Source organism: Pagrus major, chromosome 1 (genome assembly GCF_040436345.1).
Source record: "Pagrus major chromosome 1, Pma_NU_1.0".
Classification (NCBI taxonomy): Eukaryota; Metazoa; Chordata; class Actinopteri; order Spariformes; family Sparidae; genus Pagrus; species Pagrus major.
This window is the reverse complement of record NC_133215.1, coordinates 553,950-558,949: the sequence shown is the minus strand read 5'-3', so window position 1 is coordinate 558,949 and position 5,000 is coordinate 553,950. Positions and strand designations below refer to the sequence as shown.

Here is a 5,000-nt window from a genome sequence, read left to right as displayed (position 1 = left end):
AACACTGCCACTCCAGCTGCCCTCTCAACTGCCTACTCATTTTCACACTCCCCGAGACAAACAGGTTGAGGAGGAGGAACTGGACTCCTCATCTCACCCACGTGGTCCTACCAGGCCCTGCCCCTGGACCACCTACCCAGATCTGCATTTGAACGCTGTCTCTGTCACCCTTCCTTTCAAGCTCAACATTGTGGTGATCTGTCGCCCTCCCAGTCCTCTCTGTGACTTCTTTGATGAGATGGACACCCTCCTAAGCTGGTCCCCTGATGATGGCACACCGCTCGTTGTCTTGGGTGACTTCAACATCCCCCCAGAGAAGCTGCGCTCATCTGAATTCATCAGCTTCTTCTCCACATTTGACCTCACACTCTCCCCCTCTCCACCCACCCACCAGGCCGGGAACCAACTTGACCTTGTCTTCACAAGGTCCTGTAGTACCTCAGCACTCTCTGTTACCCCGCTCACTGTGTCGCTTTCTCAACTGTTCAACAAATCCTCCTCTCCACTCTGGCCAAACTTGGCATCGCTGACTCTGCTCTAACCTGGTTCACATCAAACCTGACAGAACGCACCTTTCAGGTCACGTGGAATGGCTCCTTGTCCAAACCCTGCTCCCTGGAAACTGGTGTCCCTCAAGGCTCAGTACTAGGACCACTTCTGTTTTCACTCTACACTAGATCACTAGGCTCTGCAATCACATCTCATGGATTCTCTTACCACTGTTATGCTGACGACACCCAACTGTTCCTCTCCTTTCCCCCATCCTCCTCCAATACTCACGTTGCCACGCGCATCTCAAAATGTCTGGCAGACATCTCCGCTTGGACAACTGCGCATCACCTCAAGCTCAACCTGAACTCCTCTTCATCCCGGGGAAAGACTGCCCTCACATGGACCTGTCAGTCACTGTCGAGGACGTCACAGTACCGCCTTCATCGACTGCGAGGAACCTGTGCGTAATCCTCGACGACGGACTATCCTGGACCCCCAACATCACCTCAGTGGCCCGATCCTGCAGATTTGCCCTCTACAACATCTGCAGGATCCGGTCTTTCCTCACAAAGGACGCAACACAACTCCTGGTCCAATCGCTGGTCATTTCCCGTCTGGACTACTGCAACTCTGTCTTGGCTGGACTCCCAGCCTCTGCGACTAAACCCTTGCAACGTATCCAGAACGCTGCAGCGCGCCTTGTTTTCAATCTACCCAAATTCTCCCATGTGACCCCCCTCCTCCGTGACCTCCAGTGGCTTCCTGTTGCGGCCCGCATCAGATTCAAGACCATGGTGCTGGCCTTCAAGGCCGTCAACAGAACTGCACCCATCTACCTCCAAACACTGGTCAGACCACACGCCCCAACATGAGCACTTCGCTCTACTTCACCAGCTGGCCGGCTGGTACCACTATCGCTGAGAGCAAACAAAACCCGCTCAGCGAAGTCGCGACTCTTCTCTGTTCTGGCACCTCAGTGGTGGAACGAACTCCCGACCAATGTCAGGACCGCAAAAGACTCAAGACTCACTTGACTCCCCCCCCCAAAAAAAATAAAAAATAAAAATGATATGCACTTGTATGTTCTTATCTTTAGCACTTACATCATAGCACTTATGTACTTAAGGTATCCTTGATAAATAGCAACTACTTTGGTTTCTTTCTTGTGACAAATGTACTTATTGTAAGTTGCTTTGGACAAAAGCGTCTGCTGAATGCCCTAAATGTAAATATAAATGTAAATGTAATGTAAAAGTCTCCACCCACACAATGAGTTGTGTCAGTGATTTGAGTGGACTGACCCTTTAAGCTCAGATTCATACCAACATGTTTGTCCTCCGTCTTTGTTTTAACATGTTCAGATGAAGGGTCGATATGAAAACACTCAGGTACATAACTCGTGTTCTCTGATGCACTCTGAGTGTGTTTATCCAATCACAGCTCTCATTAAGCCTCAGTGTTTTCCATCAGACATCATTAAAGTGCTCCATCGGACTCTAATGGGCTCGGTGCTGACTGTCAGCACGGCTCACTTTACACAACAGCAACATGTTTCCACCAATAAGGCGCAGCAACGCTCAGGAAGTCACCACACTGTCTGCTGGACCCGGCGGGACCGGCACAAATCGTCCATGTTGTTCTCTCTGTTTTGTCAGTGGAATAAATACTACACTACCCATGAGTCTTAGTAGCTGTTGCCATGGAGACAATTCCATGAAATCATGACTGGATCATTCGATCCGCTGTCGTCGTAGTTGTGAGGTTCTCCTCTGACAGCGGCTGACTGGTAACAGCTGCAGATCCATTAAGCTCATTAATTATTTATCAGCTCTGACTGTGCTGAAACTGAGCCACACCCACTATGTGACATCACTTCCTGTCATCACCCAATGTGACTGGTCAATTGAGTCCCCATGAAGCCCCCGAGTCCCCGAGGGAAGGGTGGAGGGCAGCAAGTCTGAACAGGTGGAGTCAAGTCAGGCCAGGTCAAATTGGGTGGAGTCTTATCGAGTCGGGGTGGGTGGAGTCGAGTCTTTGGGTGCAGTCAGGTGAGGTGGAGTCGGGTGGAGTCGGGGTGGGTGGAGTCGAGTCTTTGGGTGCAGTCAGGTGAGGTGGAGTCAGGTCGAGTCGGGGTGGGTGGAGTCGAGTCTTTGGGTGCAGTCAGGTGAGGTGGAGTCAGGTCGAGTCGGGGTGGGTGGAGTCGAGTCTTTGGGTGCAGTCAGGTGAGGTGGAGTCAGGTCGAGTCGGGGTGGGTGGAGTCGAGTCTTTGGGTGCAGTCAGGTGAGGTGGAGTCAGGTCGAGTCGGGGTGGGTGGAGTCGAGTCTTTGGGTGCAGTCAGGTGAGGTGGAGTCAGGTCGAGTCGGGGTGGGTGGAGTCGAGTCTTTGGGTGCAGTCAGGTGAGGTGGAGTCAGGTCGAGTCGGTCGACGTCGAATGAAGTCATAGAGTGTGGAGTCGAGTGCGTCGGGCAGAATTGGGTGGAGTCACGTCGAGTGTGGTGGAGTCAGCCAGAGTTGAGTTGAGTCGGATCAGGTGGAGTTAGATCGAGTTTGGACTGAGTCAGCGAAAATCCAGCAGAATTGAAGTTATTCAAGTCGGCTGGAGTCGAGTCAGGTCGGGTCGGGTCATGTCAGGTGGAGTTCGGGTGGAGTCTAGATTTATTAGAGGAACTAGATACTGAATGCAAAGATGGCGTCTGCTCGGGGAGAATCACTCCCCCGGTTTTGTTTGTGTGTTAAAGTCAAACCTCATGTAGTTTTGTGTTAAAGCGCTCAGTGAACTACATCGTCTCATCAGAACCAGAACCAACACCAACATGGAGCCAACTGGGCTCAGAACATCACAATAAATCTGCTCATATTGACAACTGCAGTTCTGGTTCTGGTTCAGTTCTCTGAGCTGCTCATATACAGGAGGAGGGGGAGGAGGGGTGAGGAGGAGAGGAGAGGAGGGGAGGAGGAGGAGGGGAGGGGAGGAGGGGTGAGGAGGAGAGGAGAGGAGGGGAGGAGGAGGAGGGGAGGAGGAGGAGCAGAGGAGGGGTGAGGAGGAGAGGAGGGGAGGAGGGGTGAGGAGGAGGAGGAGGAGGGGTGAGGAGGAGAGGAGGGGAGGGGAGGGGAGGAGGAGGAGAGGAGGGGAGGGGAGGAGGGGTGAGGAGGAGAGGAGGGGTGAGGAGGAGGAGGAGGAGGAGGAGGAGGAGGAGGAGGAGGGGAGGGGGAGGAGGGGAGGGGTGAGGAGGGGAGGAGGAGGGGTGAGGAGGGGAGGGGGCAGTGCGGATTCTTTCCCGTCATTCCCTGCAGCAGCAGCAGCAGCAGCAGCAGCAGCTCGGTGTCTCCGTGTCTCCGTCTCTCCGGGTCTCGCCGGGTTCGGGTGCCAGTCTGCGGACTCTGTCTCGGCTGAAGTTCGTGATCTTCTGAGCAGGTGAGCAGCTTGTTGTTGTTCTGTCCGCGGGTCTGTTGCGGCGGCTGTGATTGGAGCTGCGGAGCGGCTCACTGAAGCCTCCGATCCTCCGCAAACTTCGCTTCGTGTCGGCGGGGACTCGGCCCGGTCCGATCCGGCCCGGCCCGGTCCGATCAGAAGCACAAAGTCCTCCCGGAGGCCCGGTCCTCTCTCCCGGCCCGCTCCGCTCTCCGTAGCCGTGCCGCGGTGCGCCTCAGCCCGCATGTCCGCTGCTCGTCCCCCCGCCCCGCCAGCAGCCATTAGCGGCGGCAGGATGGAGAATAACGGTGCGCCATGCATGGACGCGACAACAGGCGTGGCCGCGGGAGGAGGAGGAGGAGGAGGAGGAGGAGGTGGAGGAGGAGGAGGAGGAGGAGGAGGAGGTGTGTTGATGTGTGTGTTCGGGACAATAAACACTCCTCACCGCACAGTTAGCGGGAGAATGAGCGGGATGTGTCCGGCCGGGAGGCTGCTCGGTCCGGTCCGCACCGAAACACAGAGCGGCGGCGGGCCTCTGCCGCCAGAACACCCGGGCCGAGCCCCGCCGCGGTCCGCCGGCGGCTCCGGGACGGTTTCACAACGATACGTGAATCAAAGCAAACACAAACAGGTTCCGTCAGGTTCTAACTACCAGAACCGTTCTGTTGTCGCGCAGGGCCGGACACAGCCCGGGAGGGGGCCGGGCAGCAGCTTCTGCCTCCACCCAGATGAAGGGGCAGCACCAGGCTGCAGTCAGTGGGTTCAGTGTGGTTCTGATCCGAACAAAAAGCATCTCAGGAGATTTTTACTGAACAACATGTGGAGTGATTCTGCAGCTGACTGCAGTCAGCATCGCTCTGGTTCCTCTGTGGGATTATTACAGAAAATAATGTGAAGGTTCTGATCCGTCCAGGTTCTGTTCACCAGATAATCTCCACAGATGAACTCCACTCTGATGTTTGAAGTGTAAATTAAATGTGTAGCAGTAAAAAGCTAATGCTAGGCTACAAACAGACGACATCACGGTCACATGACTTAAACGTCTCCACCACTGAGCGTCTTACTGCACAATTACTATCCAGGTTTTCTATAAACT

General features: G+C 54.8%; 1 protein-coding gene across 2 annotated transcripts in view; it reads left to right on the top strand.

Moving 5' to 3' along the window:
• The first annotated feature begins 3,830 nt into the window (after positions 1-3,830).
• Positions 3,831-5,000, top strand: part of LOC141013040 (spectrin beta chain, non-erythrocytic 1-like) — a 39,401-nt gene continuing 38,231 nt past the window's right edge. For both annotated transcript variants that reach the window (XM_073486778.1, XM_073486612.1), the window contains exon 1: positions 3,831-3,907. The gene's annotated coding sequence lies outside the window, so the exon portion shown is untranslated. The remainder of the gene's footprint in view (positions 3,908-5,000) is intronic.